The 20,796-nt window shown below is 44.7% G+C and overlaps 1 long non-coding RNA gene and 1 pseudogene across 2 annotated transcripts in view; one reads left to right on the top strand and one right to left on the bottom strand.

Moving 5' to 3' along the window:
* Nucleotides 1-20,796, bottom strand: part of LOC134919494 (uncharacterized) — a 102,638-nt gene that overhangs the window by 941 nt on the left and 80,901 nt on the right. For both annotated transcript variants that reach the window (XR_010177458.1, XR_010177459.1), the window contains one exon: nucleotides 14,814-14,962. This is a non-coding gene — a long non-coding RNA (uncharacterized LOC134919494). The remainder of the gene's footprint in view (nucleotides 1-14,813; nucleotides 14,963-20,796) is intronic.
* On the top strand, nucleotides 17,817-17,935 carry LOC134948262 (5S ribosomal RNA; annotated as a pseudogene).

Raw genomic sequence — 20,796 nt, 5'->3', positions numbered from 1 at the left:
GAATTCCACATACCGTATATACTCGAGTATAAGCAGAGTTTTTCAGCACATTTTTTGTGCTGAAAAAGTACCCCCTCGGCTTATACTCGAGTGATGCTCCCGGAGTCCTGTGCAGGAGCAGAGCGCAGGGAGCAGCCATGAGGAAAGGAGGAGGAGGAGGGAGGGGTACTCGGGAGCCGCAGCAGCGCACTGTAATTGGTGCATCAACCGGTGACGCTGCTGCAGCCATCCCTCTCCATGCTCGCTGAAGCACCGCCGCGCCGCCCGCCTCCTCAGCCGCTGCGTTCTGTCCCAAGGCCAGCCACCGCTGCCCGCACCGCCTGCTGTTGCCTGCACTCCCGTGCCCCGTCATTGATGGTGAGTAGAGGTGGGTGTGTCGGGGGGGGTAGTTGGGGGCTGGGCATATCTGGCACTATGAGGGCATACGGTATCTGGCACTGGGGGGGCATATGTAGCACTGTGGGTGCATATCTGGCACTATGAGGGCATATGTGGCACTGTGGGGGCATATGTAGCACTGTGGGGGCATATCTGGCGCTATGAGGGCATATGTGGCACTGTGGGGGATTATCTGGCAGTATGAGGGCATATCTGGCACTGAGGGCATATCTGGCACTGTGGGAGCATATCTGGCACCGTGGGGGAATATGTGTATCTGGCAATGTGGGGGCATATCTGGCACTATGAGGGCAAATATCTGGCACTGTGGGGGCATATCTAGCACTGTGGGGGCATATCTGGCACTGGGAGGCATATCTGGCAGTATGAGGGCTGTGTACGGCTAGAGCTGCATTTCCCACCCTAGGCTTATACTCGAGTCAATAAGTTTTCCCAGTTTTTTTGGGTGAGATTAGGTGCCTCGGCTTATATTCGGGTCGACTTATACTCGAGTATATACGGTAATACTGATGTGGTTAAAAAAAACACTTTTCCTTTGTGTGAATTTGATAATGAAAGGGTTATGATTTGTATATAAAGTATATATTTGTTTTCTCTTACGTCCTAGAGGATGCGGGGGTTCCATTTAGTACCATGGGGTATAGACGGGTCCTTTGGGAGCCACTGGCACTTTTAAGAGTTTAATAGTGTGGGCTGGCTCCTCCCTCTATGCCCCTGCTACCAGACTCAGTTTAGAAAATGTGCCCGGAGGAGCCGGTCACAGCTAGGGGAGCTCCTAGGAGTTTTCTTAGTTTTCTCATACGTCCTAGAGGATGCTGGGGTCACTTCAAGAACCATGGGGTATAGACGGGATCCGCAGGAGACATGGGCACTTTAAGACTTTCAAAGGGTGTGACCTGGCTCCTCCCTCTATGCCCCTCCTCCAGACTCCAGTTTAGAATCTGTGCCCAGGTAGACTGGATGCACTACAGGGGAGCTCTTCTGAGTTTCTCTGAAAAGACTTATGTTAGGTTTTTTATTTTCAGGGAGAACTGCTGGCAACAGTCTCCCTGCTTCGTGGGACTTAGGGGAGAGAAGTCAGACCTACGAGTTTCAAGGCTCTGCTTCTTTGGCTACAGGACACCATTAGCTCCTGAGGGTTTGATCACTAGGTACGCCTAGGGGCTCATTCCCAGAGCCGGCCGTCACCCCCCTTGCAGAGCCAGAAGTCAGAACAGAGGTGAGTAGAAGAAGCAAAGAAGACTTCAGTGATGGCTTCTGAGGTACCGCACAGCGATCGCACGCTGCGCGCCATGCTCCCACACACAGAGGCACTAAGGGTGCAGGGGGGGGGGGGGGGGAATGCACCCTGGGCAGCATTTATACCTCAATATAAGACTGTCAACAGGGGACATAGGTGCTGGGGCACTGTCCTAACCCCCGCCAGTATAAAGATTTTAACAAAAATAGCGGGACTGAAGCATGCCATTACGGGGGCGGGGCTTAGCTCACACAGCCAGCGCCATTTTCTCACAGAGACGCTGGTCCTTCCTCACACTGCTGAAATATCAGGGGGCAAAACGGGGGGGGGGGCAAAACGTGTGTCGGCATGTCTGAGGCAGAGTGCTTCCCACAAACAGCTGTGGGAGTGACCCTGTCGGCACCGCTGACCCCTGATGGTACTTGGTACATGTGTGTCAACATGTAGGTGGATGGATGTTTTTCCCAAGTGAAAACTATATTAGGGACATAGACGCGGGTGGGTGGACCTGTCGGCACCACCAATATATGACTGGGTAAAAAATTGCATGTTAATGTGATGCATATCTGAAAGGGCTATGTATGTGTGTGTGTGTGTGTGTGTATATATATATATATATATATATATATATATATATGTATAGTAAGGTTGAATAAATCGGTGTAATAGACACAGAAATATCTATGGATGTCTTGTACATAGCTATATTTTCCTCAGACCCCTTGGGGTCGCAAACATGTTATTTTGCCCAGTTACTACTACCTTATACCGACACAGATGCTAATTCCTGTGTCGACCATAATGTTTCCTGATGAGACCCGGAAAACAAAAAAAAGAGCATTTAGTACATGATTAGTGCATAATAAGGACGTATTAACGTCACTGTGGACTCTGCTGTTCCGAACAAAGGGGTCTATGTGTGTAGATAGATATATATATATATATATATATATATATATATATAGATATATATAGAACAGCAAATAGTCCGGCACTCAATCTAGAAGTGTAAATGGCCCAGGTGCCTTCGGCAGAAACGGTATGGATAGCAATGAGAAAAGACGGCGGCACTCCAGGACTTTGAATGGTCAAATATCGTGTATTTACAGCATCAAAAGATACAGCTCAAACCGACATTTCGGGGCACGTAGCCCCTTTTTCAAGGTGTATGTGCTGTGCAGTGTAAAAGTCTTACCTTAAATACCGTGAGGAGACCCGCCAACCGAGTGAGGAGAGACGTGCCCGGCCATTCCAACACCGCCGCGCGCCCTGGACTTCCGGGATCTGCTGCGTGTGACGTCACGCGTTGATGCGTCGGGTTGCTATGGTAGCAGCCGGCGCTTCCAAACGCGCTGGCCGGAGCTGTCAAAGAAATAACAAAGTGCATGGTGCTGCCCAATATGTACAGTGACAATACTGGTATAACTGGGATAATGTACATGCAAAAGAGAGATGAACTTAAAGGGTGTATAGTATTGTGACACAGATTCCCAAAGTGTGCAGGTAGTAAGAGCAGCAATGGCATCCACCCATATTGGGCGAAAAAGCATGTAAAATACTCAAGCATGCAAGAGGTGACATAATATAATATTACTGGGAATACACGTAGACTAAACAGAAGTGCAGAGTGCCACATGCACACAGACCCTGCCACTGAGGGTGAGGCATGCATGGGGCCCATCCATAAATACATAAAACATGCTAGTGGGGGACACCCCTGATTATCATTTGACATATGAACTGAGATTAAACATAACAGCCATATGGTGTTGAGAGAAACTACATGGGGAAACACAAATGGAACAAAAGGTACAGGGAAGGAAGGGCAGGGAAGGGAGGACAAACGAGGGTGGAAGGTAAGGGCAGGCAAGACAAGGGTAGTAGTTAATCCCGAATAAATTGAAAGAGAGTCCAAACTGTTGGGCATCACACTCTGTTGTTTAATGAAGGGAATTCCAAGAGATCTTTTCATTGAGTCCAGCTGGATTGATCGTGTTGAGTCTGAAAATCCATCTTGCTTCTAATGTGAGGAGTTTCGCTCCCCTGTCCCCACCACGGGTGGACTCTGGGATGTGATCTATGATGATGTGTCTAAAGGAACTCAACAGATGTTTCGCTTCTGCGAAGTGTCTGGCGACCGGCTGATCCGATTTTTTACCTGCTAGTGCTCGGTTAATGGCCGATCTGTGTAGAGCCATACGCTCTCTAACAGTTCTGGTGGTCTTGCCCACGTACCCCTTGTCGCAGGGGCACACTATCAAATAGATGATAAACTGGGAGGTGCAGGTTAATACGTGTCTGATGCGACCGACTTGATCCGAACCAGGAAATTTAAACGAAGGTCCCGTTAGCATATATGTGCACGTGGTGCATCCTAAGCATCTGTAGCATCCAGGTGCTTTTGTAAGAAAAGACTGGAATATTTCGGTTAAATCCAGTAATATCCGCATGGACTATACTGTCTTTTATGTTTCTTCCCCTCGTGAAGCAGGACATTGGTCTCTTGGATCCAAGGCTCTTCAAGTTATCGTCAGTAGCTACAATGGGCCACAAAGCCCTCACAGCTCGTTGGATCACGGGGCTAGACGTAGTATATTCAGTTTTCCATGGGAGAATCTGCTGGTTAGTGCTTTTCGCTTTTGGGGTCAATAGGGACCGCCTATCCATCGACATCACCTCCGCTTTCTGTTGTTTTAGCAAAGCCATATCATAGCCTCTCTGGGCAAATCTGTTGATAACCAGATCTAGTTGATCGCTCAAGGTTGACCGGTCGCAGCATATTCTGGCTGTCCTCAACATTTGGGATCTCGGGAGGCCTCTGATCAGTGGTTTGGGGTGATGGCTGTTAGCCCTCAACAGGTTGTTCCTGTCCGTCAGCTTAGTGTAGACTTTCGTGGAGATTTCTTGGTTCGTGAGTAGAATCTGCACATCCAAATAGTTGGCAGTTCTTTCATCACAGAAATAAGTAAATTTGATTGGTGAGTTGGATACATTGATGTGGTCCATCACTTGTATGAACTTTGTTTCCCCCCCTGTCCATAACATAAAGAGGTCGTCGATGAACCTAGTATACAGGAGTATGTGCTCTGATATCCCACTTTGGCTGAAGAAAAATTTCCTCTCCTCCTGGAACATGAAGATGTTCGCGTATGACGGGCAACCGAGCTCCCCATCGCACATCCGGACAGTTGCTCAAAGAAATGCCCATTGAATAGGAAGTAATTCCTCCGTAGGGTGAGCTCCAGTAGCTGCAGGAATAACGGGTGTTCAATGCATCCTACATCCTCTTGTACCAGGAATGCCTCCATTGCAGCCAGCCCCTCTACATGGGGGATGCTAGTATAGAGGTTACAAACGTCCATTACACACAATAAAGTGCCTGGTGGAATTGCTGGTATGTTGTTGAGAGCCAGCAAGAAATCAGACGTATCTTTGATGAATGTTGGTTGTTTATTCACCAATGGCTGTAAAATGGAGTCTAGGAACTGGGAGATAGGTTGATATAAGGAATCTCTGGCGGAGATTATAGGACGTCCAGGAGGGTTGACAAGATTTTTATGTATCTTGGGTGTAGTGAAGAGAATTGGTACCACCGGAAATTTTTGAGTGAGTGCCTGCAGAAGCTTATTGAAAATGTGACCAGCTTCTCTGGCTCTCTGTAGTACTCCGTCTAGTTCCATCTTATATTTACTGGTGGGATCCACTTCCTGTTTCTTGTAGGTGTGAATATCAGCCAATTGGTTATCTATCTCCTGGATGTAATCTGATAGGTTTAAGATCACGATCCCCCCGCCCTTGTCGGCTGAGCGAAAAATTACATCTGTGTAGCTGCTAAGATCTTTCAAGGCCGCCTTCTCTGCTCTCGACATATTATGGTGTATTACTTGGGATGCGTTTGAATATTTATCGACTGATGCATCCAAGAGCCGTGTGAAGGTCTTTATAGACGCGTTTGAGGAGGGGGGGTCAAAAGAAGATGTGGATCTCCGATGTAAAAAATCTGTGAAAACATCCGATGTTGGCTCAGGTGGTTTATTTTGATAATACTCCTGGAGCCGCAATTTGCGTGAAAATTTATGTAATTCGTGGTTCCATGTGAAGTTGTCGTGTGCATTCGTAGGGATAAAGGAAATACCTTTGTTGAGGACTGCCATTTCTGTATCACTAAAAATTCTGGATGAAAGGTTAAAGGTTACGTCTTGCTTTTTTTGAGATTTCTGTTGCCTCTTGTTTTGGCCGCCACGGCGAGTGGGGGCTTGTTTTGGTGGCTTGATGTAGATGCCACCTGGTCTTGCTCTAAAGGGACATTGGTGGTTTTGGTGGAATCTTCCGAGTCACCAGCCGCAAATTTACTGTCACTGGTGGTTGATGCATTTCTCAATTGTTGACCTTCCCTCCGTCTCCTCCAGCCTGGATTGAATCTGGGTGTTCAGTACCCTGCGGCAGAGGGTTCCCCGCCCACAAGCCACTTGTAGACCTTGTTCTCATCATAATCGGTTCTAACGATATCTTGTTTATTGCGCTTAAACCGGATGAGCTCTCTTCTGTATGTATCACATTGATTCTGTAATTTGACTATCCAGTCCTGGGAGAGATGTTGTTGGAGGGTTGGTAAGTTGATGCGTTCAAAATTCTCAATCTTTTCTCGTGTGACTTTCAACTCTCGGCCCACCTCTTCCACCACAAGAAGTATGAGATCCATACTGCACTTATTCAGTATCCCCACCCATTTGGCGCAGAAATCCAGATTATAACGCCCCAGCGTGGGGATATTTTTAACCCTAAACCCTCTGGGGGTCATGTGATTCCTATGGTAATCTGACAAAGAGATTCCATGCAATAGAAAGTCTGTCTCTTTTTTTCTGAGTTTTAATAATTGCTGGAATGCGTCCTTAGGATCCAGTTTAAGTTCCAAAGGAGGGAGGCTCTCTTTAAACAGCAGGCATTGGGAATCCTCATTATTGAAGCTGTGTTGGAATCCTTTGTCAATAACTACTCCTCTGCATCCCTTGGGTTCCATGTTGGTGTACAGGAAGTTAGGTACAAAGAAGTGATAAAGTGCACCGTGCAATAATAAAGTGCTGCAGTGTCCAGTGTGTTAAAAATCCAAATGAAGCGAGAGTCCACCTTGTATACTGATTAATCAAATAGATAATGTGGGGTGCCTTGACTCAGGAAAAACCAACCTTGCTTCTAAAGGTATAGAACAGCAAATAGTCCGGCACTCAATCTAGAAGTGTAAATGGCCCAGGTGCCTTCCGCAGAAACGGTATGGATAGCAATGAAAAAAGACGGCGGCACTCCAGGACTTTGAATGGTCAAATATCGTGTATTTACAGCATCAAAAGATACAGCTCAAACCGACGTTTCGGGGCACGTAGCCCCTTTTTCAAGGTGTATGTGCTGTGCAGTGTAAAACTCTTACCTTAACCTTTCATCCAGAATTTTTAGTGATACAGAAATGGCAGTCCTCAACAAAGGTCTTTCCTTCATCCCTACGAATGCACACGACAAATTCACATGGAACCACGAATTACGTTGATTTTCGCGCAAATTGCGGCTCCAGGAGTATTATCAAAATAAACCACCTGAACCAACATCGGATGTTTTCACAGATTTTTTACATCGGAGATCCACATCTTCTTTTGATCCCCCCCTCCTCAAACGCGTCTATAAAGACCTTCACACGGCTCTTGGATGCATCAGTCGATAAATATTCAAACGCATCCCAAGTAATACACAATAATATGTCGAGAGCAGAGAAGGCGGCCTTGAAAGATCTTAGCAGCTACACAGATGTAGTTTTTCGCTCAGCCGACAAGGGCGGGGGGATCGTGATCTTAAACCTATCAGATTACATCCAGGAGATAGATAACCAATTGACTGATATTCACACCTACAAGAAACTGGAAGTGGATCCCACCAGTAAATATAAGATGGAACTAGACGGAGTACTACAGAGAGCCAGAGAAGCTGGTCACATTTCCAATAAGCTTCTGCAGGCACTCACTCAAAAATTTCCGGTGGTACCAATTCTCTTCACTACACCCAAGATACATAAAAATCTTGTCAACCCTCCTGGACGTCCTATAATCTCCGCCAGAGATTCCTTATATCAACCTATCTCCCAGTTCCTAGACTCCATTTTACAGCCATTGGTGAATAAACAACCAACATTCATCAAAGATACGTCTGATTTCTTGCTGGCTCTCAATAACATACCAGCAATTCCACCAGGCACTTTATTGTGTGTAATGGACGTTTGTAACCTCTATACTAGCATCCCCCATGTAGAGGGGCTGGCTGCAATGGAGGCATTCCTGGTACAAGAGGATGTAGGATGCAATGAACACCCGTTATTCCTGCAGCTACTGGAGCTCACCCTACGGAGGAATTACTTCCTATTCAATGGGCATTTCTTTGAGCAACTGTCCGGATGTGCGATGGGGAGCTCGGTTGCCCGTCATACGCGAACATCTTCATGTTCCAAGAGGAGAGGAAATTTTTCTTCAGCCAAAGTGGGATATCAGAGCACATACTCCTGTATACTAGGTTCATCGACGACATCTTTATGTTATGGACAGGGGGGGAAACAAAGTTCATACAAGTGATGGACCACATCAATGTATCCAACTCACCAATCAAATTTACTTATTCCTGTGATGAAAGAACTGCCAACTATTTGGATGTGCAGATTCTACTCAAGAACCAAGAAATCTCCACGAAAGTCTACACTAAGCCGACGGACAGGAACAACCTGTTGAGGGCTAACAGCCATCGCCCCAAACCACTGATCAGAGGCCTCCCGAGATCCCAAATGTTGAGGACAGCCAGAATATGCTGCGACCGGTCCACCTTGAGCGATCAACTAGATCTGGTTATCCACAGATTTGCCCAGAGAGGCTATGATATGGCTTTGCTAAAACAACAGAAAGCGGAGGTGATGTCGATGGATAGGCGGTCCCTATTGACCCCAAAAGCGAAAAGCACTAACCAGCAGATTCTCCCATGGAAAACTGAATATACTACGTCTAGCCCCGTGATCCAACGAGCTGAGAGGGCTTTGTGGCCCATTGTAGCTACTGACGATAACTTGAAGAGCCTTGGATCCAAGAGACCAATGTCCTGCTTCACGAGGGGAAGAAACATAAAAGACAGTATAGTCCATGCGGATATTACTGGATTTAACCGAAATATACCACTGACTTTTCTTACAAAAGCACCTGGATGCTACAGATGCTTAGGATGCACCACGTGCACATATATGCTAACGGGACCTTCGTTTAAATTTCCTGGTTCGGATCAAGTCGGTCGCATCAGACACGTATTAACCTGCACCTCCCAGTTTATCATCTATTTGATAGTGTGCCCCTGCGACAAGGGGTACGTGGGCAAGACCACCAGAACTGTTAGAGAGCGTATGGCTCTACACAGATCAGCCATTAACCAAGCACTAGCAGGTAAAAAATCAGATCAGCCGGTCGCCAGACACTTCGCAGAAGCGAAACATCCGTTGAGTTCCTTTAGACACATCATCATAGATCACATCCCAGAGTCCACCCATGGTGTGGACAGGGGAGCGAAACTCCTCACATTAGAAGCAAGATGTATTTTCAGACTCAACACGATCAATCCAGCTGGACTCAATGAAAAGATCTCTTGGAATTCCCTTCATTAAACAACAGAGTGTGATGCCCAACAGTTTGGAATCTCTTTCAATTTATTCGGGATTAACTACTACCCTTGTCTTGCCTGCCCTTAACTTCCACCCTCGTTTGTCCTCCCTCCCCTGCCCTTCCCTGTACCTTTTGTTCCATTTGTGTTTCCCCATGTAGTTTCTCTCAACACCATATGGCTGTCATGTTTAATCTCAGTTCATATGTCAAATGATAATCAGGGGTGTCCCCCACTAGCATGTTTTATGTATTTATGGAGGGGCCCCATGCATGCCTCACCCTCAGTGGCAGGGTCTGTGTGCATGTCGCACTCTGCACTTCTGATTAGTCTACGTGTATTCCCAGTAATATTATATTATGTCACCTCTTGCATGCTTGAGTATTTTACATGCTTTTTCGCCCAATATGGGTGGATGCCATTGCTGCTGCTACTACCTGCACACTTTGGGAATGTGTCACAATACTATACACCCTTTAAGTTCATCTCTCTTTTGCATGTACATATTATCCCAGTTACACCAGTATTGTCACTGTACATACTGGGCAGCCCCTTGCACTGTTTGTTATTTCTTTGACAGCTCCGGCCAGCGCGTTTGGAAGCGCCGGCTGCTACCATAGCAACCCGACGCATCAACGCGTGACGTCATACGCAGCAGATCCCGGAAGTCCAGGGCGCGAGGCGGTGTTGGAATGGCCGGGCACGTCTCTCCTCACTCGGTTGGCGGGTCTCCTCACGGTATTTAAGGTAAGACTTTTACACTGCACAGCACATACACCTTGAAAAAGGGGCTACGTGCCCCGAAATGTCGGTTTGAGCTGTATCTTTTGATGCTGTAAATACACAATATTTGACCATTCAAAGTCCTGGAGTGCCGCCGTCTTTTTTCAGTGCTCTATATATATATATATATATATATATCAGGGACGGGCAGTCAGGGGAGGCAGAGCCTCACCTGTCAAACTGCAATGAAAACAGCAGATTTTTCCACTGATCTGTGTTATAATACAGATCAGTGTAAACATCAGCTGTTTCCATTACAGTATGAAGTTGCTGCACTCACTGCTCGTTCACAGGTACAGAGGAGAGGCAGCAATAGCTCTGCCTCCCTTTGGTGTCCAAAAACTCATAGAGCTAGGGGGTGGAGCTGGGGGGCGGAGCCGCACATCAGGCTTTAACTCTGCATTGAAAACAATGCCAGAAGAGGCAGCTTTGACATGCGTGGTGTGAGAGGGGCTCAAGGAACGCCCCTTTTCCCCATGATGCAGTGTAACAGCTTCCTCCCCTGACTGGTACTATCCACCAGCACTCCCACTGGCTTGGGCTGGAGAGGTGTACACAACTGTGCTGCAGGAACGTGGCCATTGTAAGATTTTCCTCTCCCTACTGCCTGGTCTCACACTGATCCAGTGAACTGGGGAGGGGGGGGGGGGGTTACTCAAAGCATCTCTCTCATCTCCCCCAGCAGTGCCTGAGATCAAGTTATCTTTGCTAACAGCACATGATCTCAGGATTTTTTTTTAATGTGTAAAACGGGGTCTCTGTCTGCCGCAATGTGTAAAAAGGGGTCTCTGTCTGCTGCAATGTGTAAAAATGAGACGCTGTCTGCCGCAATGTGTAATAAGGGGACGCTGTCTGCCGTAATGTGTAATAAGGGGACGCTGTCTGCCGTAATGTGTAATAAGGGGACGCTGTCTGCCGTAATGTGTAATAAGGGGACGCTGTCTGCCGCAATGTGTAAAAAAGGGACGCTGTCTGCCGCAATGTGTAAAAATGGGGACGCTGTCTGCCATAATGTGTAAAAAGGGGACACTGTCTGCCGTAATGTGTAATAAGGGGACGCTGTCTGCCGTTAAGTGTAATAAGGGGACGCTGTCTGCTGTTATGTGTAAAAAAGGGGGACGCTGTCTGCCGTAATGTGTAATAAGGGGACGCTGTCTGTCGCAATGTGTAAAAATGGGGACGCTGTCTGCCGTAATGTGTAATAAGGGGACGCTGTCTGCCGCAATGTGTAAAAAAGGGACGCTGTCTGCCGCAATGTGTAAAAATGGGGACACTGTCTACCGTAATGTGTAATAAGGGGACGCTGTCTGCCGTAATGTGTAATAAGGGGACACTGTCTGCCGTAATGTGTAATAAGGGGACACTGTCTGCCGTAATGTGTAATAAGGGGACGCTGTCTGCCGTAATGTGTAATAAGGGGACGCTGTCTGCCGTAATGTGTAATAAGGGGACGCTGTCTGCCGTAATGTGTAAAAATGGGGACGCTGTCTGCCGTAATGTGTAATAAGGGGATGCTGTCTGCCGTAATGTGTAATAAGGGGATGCTGTCTGCCGTAATGTGTAATAAGGGGACACTGTCTGCCGTAATGTGTAATAAGGGGACGCTGTCTGCCGTAATGTGCAATAAGGGGACGCTGTCTGCCGTTATGTGTTAAAAAGGGGACTATCTGCAACAATGTGTAAAAATGGGGACGCTGTCTGCCGTAATGTGCAATAAGGGGACGCTGTCTGCCGTTATGTGTTAAAAAGGGGACTATCTGCAACAATGTGTAAAAATGGGGACGCTGTCTGCCGCAATGTGTAAAAATGGGGACGCTGTCTGCCGCAATGGGTAAAAAAATGGGAGCTGTCTGCCACAATGTGTAAAAAAGGGGACGCTGGCTGCCACAATGTGTAAAAATAGGGACGCTGTCTGCCGTAATGTGTAAAAATGGGAACGCAGTCTGCTGTAATGTGTACATAGGGGAATCTGTCCGCCATAATGTGTAAAAAGGTGGACTCTGTCTGCCGTAATGTGTAAAAAGGGGGCTTTGCCTGGTGTAGTGGCGCTACTTTGCGGTGTAAAAATGGAGACTACTGTGCACCATTATATGAATTGGTTTTATTTTGTGGCCACACCCCTTCCCCATGAAGCCATGCCCCTATATTTTAGTCACGCGCCTACGGCGCGCACTGCCCCTATTTTACATGAGGGGGGTGGGGGCGCCGCTGGTATTGTTCTGCACAAAATGTGTTTGGAACCACTCGGCTGCACAGGCCTTCGCACTCTTGCAAAGCGAAAATACACTCCCCCATGGGCGGCGACTATGTGTTTGTACGGCTGCTAAAAGTAGCTAGTGAGCAATCCAACTCAGAATGACCCCCCTAGTGCAGCCCTCCCTGACATGCTCCTCTATCAGGTTCATATGTGTGTGTACATCTGGCTCTGATACTGGCCAGTGCCTCCCCAGCCATTTACCTCACCGCACGTCACTGATATATATATATATATTTTTTTATATATATATATATATATATATATGGAAATAGAGGAAGAAACAACAGAGCGCCTATAGTGTAGTATCCTTTAAATTAGTTTTTGTCACACGCAAGAATAATACTGCGTACCGGATTACGGCTTGACTCAATGCTTATCGATCCCCTGGTCTTTTTAGTCCACGTCTCTGTCGAAATCTAGATAGAGTCAGGAGACAGGGAATCGCTATATAGCATAGTAATTACTCAGAAAATAGTATCAAATGTTTACATCTCACATTAAATTACATGCGTACCAGATAAAGTATTAATTTGTGCCTGTCAGTATAAATACTTGTATCCTGGTCCTCATCAGAGGGTGGTAGTCATATGGAAACAATTCAGCAACCTACAGGCACATGTGCATCCTTCACCAATATTCACTATTGGTGAAGGATGCACATGTGCCTGTAGGTTGCTTAATACTTTATCTGGTACGCATGTAATTTAATGTGAGACGTAAAAATTTGATACTATTTTCTGAGTAATTACTACGCTATATAGCGATTCCCTGTCTCCTGACTCTATCTAGATTTCTTTTTTTATACAAAGATAAACCAAGAGAGGTAAACAAGAACTCTCCTAAGGTGGGGCACTCGAATGGTATTTATATCTATGTGCTACACCATTGGATCAATAATAGGGAGGAAAATACCTGTACCTTTTATTTTGTTACATGTTGTACTGTATGTAGTGTGTTTATATTTCGCCTTTTTAGATTAAGAGAGTGCAATCTCTCAATTATTTTTTAATATTGATTCATTAAAAGTTAAGTTTTAGTAGCAAGTTTCTCTAATTCTATCCTTTTCTCATATTTTCCTCCCTATTATTGATCCAATGGTGTAGCACATAGATATAAATACCATTCGAGTGCCCCACCTTAGGAGAGTTCTTGTTTACCTCTCTTGGTTTATCTATGTATAAAAACTGAATCTAACTCTCAGGGAGCACCCCCCATCCTTTTCAATTAAAAATAAGACACATGAGTGCAAGACACAGAAATTTGGGGAAAGGGTACCATTGAACATTTTTTCGTATTGTCCTCTTGATTTTGATCAAATAATTGTCCTTAAGACTGTGCGGTCAGCAATTCTTTTTCTTACTTTCTATCTAGATTTCGACAGAGACGTGGACCAAAAAGACCAGGGGATCGATAAGCATTGAGTCAAGCCGTAATCCGGTACGCAGTATTATTCTTGCGTGTGACAAAAACTAATTTAAAGGATACTACACTATGGGGGTCATTCCAAGTTGTTCGCTCGCAAGCTGCTTTTAGCAGCTTTGCACACGCTAAGCCGCCGCCTACTGGGAGTGAATCTTAGCTTATCAAAATTGCGAACGAAAGATTCGCAATATTGCGAAAAGACTTCTCAGTGCAGTTTCTGAGTAGCTCGAGACTTACTCTGCCAGTGCGATCAGTTCAGTGCTTGTCGTTCCTGGTTTGACGTCACAAACACACCCAGTGTTCGCCCAGACACTCCTCCGTTTCTCCAGCCACTCCCGCGTTTTTCCCAGAAACGGTAGCGTTTTTTCACACACTCCCATAAAACGGCCAGTTTCCGCCCAGAAACACCCACTTCCTGTCAATCACATTACGATCACCAAAACGACGAAAAAACCTCTTAATGCCGTGAGTAAAATTCCTAACTGCATAGCAAATTTACATGGCGCAGTCGCACTGCGGACATTGCGCATGCGCATTAGCGACTAATCGCTCCGTTGCGAGAAAAAAATAACGAGCGAACAACTCGGAATGACCCCCTATAGGCGCTCTGTTGTTTCTTCCTCTATTTCCAGATTCCCCTTTGGGCTACGCATACCTAGTGGCACTTTTTGAAGAACTGAGCAGCCACCCGTTAAAACGGGGAAAGTGTGGACTGTTTGGCAATTAAACCAAACACAAATTTTGGAAGAACTCATTTATTGGATTGGTCATTTGACCGAATTTATTTGTGACTGTAGATTGCACTTTTACAGTAAGAAACTTCGCATAATTTGGACAAGCGCACTGATTTACTCATTGACAATATATATATATATATATATATATATATATATATATATAAAGTGAATAAAAGCTACTGCGGCATTCAGAGTCTTAGCAAAACAAACGTGTATTATAAAATCACGCCATACCAACGTTTCGGGGCAGGCACGCCCCTTTGTCAAGGTTATGAATAACATGCATGCAAAACAATCCTACCTTTATCCCCAAAGAAGCCCGCCAAAGTACCTTACGCCGCTCGGGATCCCATCCGTTGGTCCCGGCCTCGGTGCACACCAAGCGCGTCATTGGTTACGTGGCGCCGGGTTGTCATGGTTACACAGACGCCCGGCGCCTGACACCGCGCGCTGAAAGAAAAGAGTGAAATAGATTACAGGTTCCCAGACACCAGAATATGTAGTCTGTTACATGGAGTGGGGGCTGGGATGGCATTATATGATAAATATACGGTCCAAACTGTTTTTTTACAATAAGTAGGAACGAACTTGATTACCAGTGCGGCCGCCCGTATACCGGCGGTGATTCCCTCAGTGAGAATGTTGAAATGGTGAAGACCTGAGTGTGATGTGCCTAATGATAAACAACTGAAAAGCTTGCTATTGCGTGTGAATAAAACATGACTAAACTTAGATGCCGCTTAGGGTATCTGTGCAGTATAAGCTTGATTTAACCCCATATACGGAAATAGAAAAACCCCCGAGTTTGGAGTGCCGGTCCACGCACCACCAGTAGATATAGATATATAGCGAGCGGTGTGCAGGCTTCCGTGCATTGGCCAATTCACTAACTAAACCCCCATCATTTATTCATTTATTCCTAGATGTTGTGAGGATAAGTGAGCTTATTTTGGTGAGTGCTGAACTTTCTGTTTCTATATTTTTGAGTAGGTGGCCATGGGCTACATGCACCCCACCCTATTAGTGGCGAGTGCGGATACTGCACCCCACTTCTGGGGTGGCGAGTGCTGTGGTTTTCTATTTGTTTGTATATATATATCAATTATGAGAACTGTTCCAAATCAGGTCTAAAACCAGTTTCGAAGTATTATCCTTTGGAATCAAGAAGCAGTAATATTGATATATTTTATGATCTAGTCAAAAAGGACCTGTGCGAACAAGAGATGAAACCAGTGGTGGAAAAGAACTTGAACAATAAGGAATGTGAAGCCTTAAAGAAACTCCAATCCAATAAAGAAATAATTTTGAAACCTGCTGACAAAGGGGGGGGGGGTTAGTACTCATGGACCGAGAGAATTATGTAAGTGAGGCAAAGAGACTTCTAGGGGATAGTAAATCCTATCGAACTTTACCAAGTGACCCAAGAGATATGTTCGTGGAAGAACTCAGGAATTTACTTCTAAAAGGCCTCAGAACCGAAATAATCACTAAGGATGAGTACCAGTTTTTAATGCGCTCTAACCCCATCACCCCCGTGTTTTATTTCTTACCCAAGATTCATAAATCCCTTCTGAACCCACCAGGATGTCCGATAGTAGCGGGTATCGATTCCCTTACATCAGGACTGTCGGAATATGTCGATATATTCTTGAGCAAGTATGTGAAAGAACTGCCATCATATCTAAAAGACACTTCCGCAGTACTCAATCTAATGAAGGATGTTGAATGGAAGGAAGATTACCACTGGGTTACGATCGACGTACAATCGTTATATACGTGTATTGAACATTCCAAAGGTATTGAAGCATGTAAGAAGTTCCTGGAAAAAGACTCATCAATTTCACCCCAACACAGAGAATTCCTATGTGACATCATGCGGTTTATTTTAAGTCATAATTATTTTAAGTTCTTGGACAGTTTCTACCTCCAAAGCTGTGGCACAGCAATGGGAACTTCATTTGCACCCAGCTTTGCAAACCTTTTTATGGGGGACTGGGAGAACTCTTTTATATATGGTCAACACCGATTTAAGGAGCACATAATCTTTTATAGGAGGTACATCGACGATATTTTAATCATTTGGGATGGGTCTACGGATCTTTTTAATCAATTTTTTTGCTTTTTAAGTCAGAACGACCGAAATTTAACTTTCACCTCCTCTATTAACATCAGCTGCATTGAGTTCCTGGACCTGATACTAATGGGAAAAGAAGGAAGAGTCACCACCACAAATTATATAAAGAAAGTCGACCAGAATAATTACTTGCATTACCAGAGTAATCATCTGAAGAAATGGAAAAAGAATATTCCGTATTCACAATTCCACAGAATCAGGAGAAATTGCAGTGAATTAAAAGATTGTGAAGAACAACTGGGAATTTTTAAATCCAGATTTGAGGAGAAAGAATATCCGGCAACTGTTATTCAAGAGGCAATCACGAGGACCAAGGCATTGGAAAGAGAAAAACTGCTTGAATATAGAGTAAAAGACAAAAAGGGAGAAAGAGTCTCCTTTATTACCACCTACAACAGACATGAGAACGTGATCAAGAAATCTCTCAATGACCATTGGAAAATCCTGCTAATGGACCCAATTCTCAAAGAGATATTACCTCCACACCCGGATATTCTCTATAAGAAATCTAGGAATCTGAAGGACATTCTGGCACCAAGCATGCTTAAACCATTAATGGCAGACAACGGCGCAATGCCCAAATGCGTCGGATCTTACAAATGTGGCCGGTGCAACATCTGTAGATATCTTCATCCCAATAGAAGAACATTCAGCGATGTCTGCAATAATAAAGAGTACAAGATCAAGGACTTTATTAATTGCAACAGCTCATCAGTCATCTACCTTCTGGAGTGTACTTGCGGCAAGAAATTTGTTGGCAAAACCAAAAGAACTCTGAAATTAAGGATCCAGGAACATGTACGGAACATTAAAAATAAAGTGGACAGTCATACCATACCGAGACATTTTATGGCAGAACACAGCTCGAACCCAGATGAACTCACCTTCAAAGCAATTGAGGTGGTGAAACTAGGAGAAAGGGGTGGAGATTTAGCCACCAAGCTTTCCCAAAGAGAAATGTTTTGGATTTTCCACCTGAGAACCATGCATCCGTTGGGACTTAACGAGAACTATGAGATTGCACCATTTCTGTGAAGGTCCCCCATTCTTTCTTCCTTTTATCTTATAATCACAACACTGTAAATAGATTATATCACTGTTAATTAGCACATCACTAATAAAGGATATATTTTAAGAAAACATATGGCAATTTGGGTTTTCCTGCTGGATAAATACAGTCATTCCACACTGGGAAAGCCCAACCTCGTCCGATCTTGGAAGCAAAACAGTGTTGGGCCGGACCAGTACCAGGGGAGGTGACTACCTGGGAAGATTCGGTACTGTATAAGAAGAGCGAGGGGAAGCAAGGTATTCACCATATGTAGAATAACACCCACATAATATGCACTTAAAAATATTACTCACAGTATATATTTTAGAATATCATTTTAATATCACTGTAATATTAAAATATTAGAATACCACTCACGACATATTTTTAGTATCGTATATAGATTTTTAGAATCACTGTAATCTCATATGACACTGGCACTTAACGAATTTATCAGATGCTGATATATTATAAGGCGATCACTCAAGCACTATTCGCGTTTTAATATTAATCATGCTGGTTTTAATCACACATACCACAATAGCACAAGCACTTTTCCGCATTAAAGAATTTATTATCTTTATTGTCTGCAATCGATCAAAACAATGAGAATATTTGACTATACATAATACATTTATATATGATGTTGTTTATAAACAAATACTCATATACATAAATATATGGTTGCTCCTTGCATATTTTTTCCTTTCCTTATCTTTATCTGATAAAAGTAACCATTATATGATGACTGAAACTGTTTTTGTTTACATCCTATATATTTACTACGGAGCACAATGGCATCTGTGAACTGGCCTATCAGAGTGAACTATGCGTTCCACTATACATCAGAACTCAGAACAAGGCATGGACTATGAATGAAATTAGATTAGAAGTCATCTGTATACTGCACGTCCGCTTCCGGTATAAATGACGTCGAAGTTCGGGTCAATATGCGGTTCACGGCAGGATTTCCTTGGCAACAATACAACAGGCACCAGACGAAAACGGACTTCCGGTTCCGGGAGAAAGACGAGGACGCAACTGGAGTAAAAGGCCTTCTACGACACATGCGCATCCCATACGAGCACGATACTGGAAGTGGGGCGGAAACGTCACACTCCGGCATTAGAGGTACAGATGTACCCTGCACATGCGCAATAGAGACTTGATGTTACCGGAAGTGTGGCGGAAGTGCCGCACTCCGGTTTGATTACACGATTTTTAGATATTTCATTTCAAAACGTTTATGTACCTGAACATTTCACTATATATGTATTGTCCCCTATAGAGTAATGCACAATCTTCCATGTATTCTTAGCAAAAGGTTTTTTGACCTGTCCTGAAACAGGAAGTGACATCAGCAATTATAGACTGATTATAGAGGGTATATATAGAGATCCTATACCAGTACCCCTTGAAGAAGTCATCAGGACGAAACGCGTTGGGCTCTCCCTCTGTGACCCTCTACCTACAAGTTAAGACTCTCCTTTATTTATTCTGGTTTTTGAACAGTTAGTCACATTATTTATTTATTTTTTATGTAAAACTTGGTTTTAGAACCTTGTGTATGTGTTTTTATTACACAGTCCATCCCCTCTTCCCACTTTTTTAGTATTGCACATTTTTTACTGTCATACTAATTGTATTTTACCTGTACCAAATAAATTTGTATATTTTATTTTATTATATACATGGATTGAAACATATTTTTTATTACACCGGTGGTCGCCAGTACCCTTATACCATTTTGCCCATAAACCATTACCACAGTAACTCACCACTACTGCATACTTAAGGGACGGCAGACGCCCAAAATTATTGGGAGTGTTTTTAGTCGGGTGTATCTATAACATTTGTGGCGCTTGCACATTCTCTATTTTATTTTATTTATATATATATATATATATATATACACACTGCTCAAAAAAATAAAGGGAACACTAAAATAACACTTCCTAGATCTGAATGAATGAAATATTCTTATTAAATACTTTGTTCTTTACATAGTTGAATGCTGACAACAAAATCACACAAAAATTATCAATAGAAATCAAATTTATTAACCCATGGAGGTCTGGATTAGGAGTCCCACTCAAAATTAAAGTGGAAAAACACACTACAGGTTGATCCAACTTTGATGTAATGTCCTTAAAACAAGTAAAAATGAGGCTCAGTAGTGTGTGTGGCCTCCACGTGCCTGTATGACCTCCCTACAACCCACACAAATGGCTCAGGTCGTGCAGCTCATCCAGGATGGCACATCAATGCGAGCTGTGGCAAGGTTTGATGTGTCTGTCAGCGTAGTGTCCAGAGGCGCTACCAGGAGACAGGCCAGTACATCAGGAGACGTGGAGGAGCCCGTAGGAGGGCAACAACTCAGCAGCAGGACCGCTACCTCCGCCTTTGTGCAAGGAGGAACAGGAGGAGCACTGCCAGAGCCCTGCAAAATGACCTCCAGCAAGCCACAAATGTGCATGTGTCTACTCAAAAGATCAGAAACAGACTCCATGAGGGTGGTATGAGGGCCCGACGTCCACAGGTGGGGGTTGTGCTTACAGCCCAACACATTGCAGGACGTTTGGCATTTGCCAGAGAACACCAAGATTGGCAAATTCGCCACTGGCGCCCTGTGCTCTTCACAGATGAAAGCAGGTTCTCGCTGAGCACATGTGAAAGACGTGACAGAGTCTGGAGATGCCAAGGAGAATGTTCTGCTGCCTGCAACATCCTCCAGCATGACCGGTTTGGCAGTGGGTCAGTAATGGTGTGGGGTGGCATTTCTTTGGGGGGCCGCACAGCCCTCCATGTGCTCACCAGAGGTAGCCTGACTGCCATTCGGTACCGAGATGAGATCCTCAGACCCCTCGTGAGACCATATGCTGGTGCGGTTGGCCCTGGGTTCCTCCTAATGCAAGACAATGCTAGACCTCATGTGGCTGGAGTGTGTCAGCAGTTCGTGCAAGACAAAGGCATTGATGCTATGGACTGGCCCGCCCGTTCCCCAGACCTGAATCCAATTGAGCACATCTGGGACATCATGTCTCGCTCCATCCACCAATGCCACGTTGCACCACAGACTGTCCAGGAGTTGGCAGATGC

Source organism: Pseudophryne corroboree, chromosome 1, assembly GCF_028390025.1.
Source record: "Pseudophryne corroboree isolate aPseCor3 chromosome 1, aPseCor3.hap2, whole genome shotgun sequence".
In the NCBI taxonomy this organism is placed as follows: domain Eukaryota; kingdom Metazoa; phylum Chordata; class Amphibia; order Anura; family Myobatrachidae; genus Pseudophryne; species Pseudophryne corroboree.
This window is presented reverse-complemented; position numbering and strand designations above follow the sequence as displayed.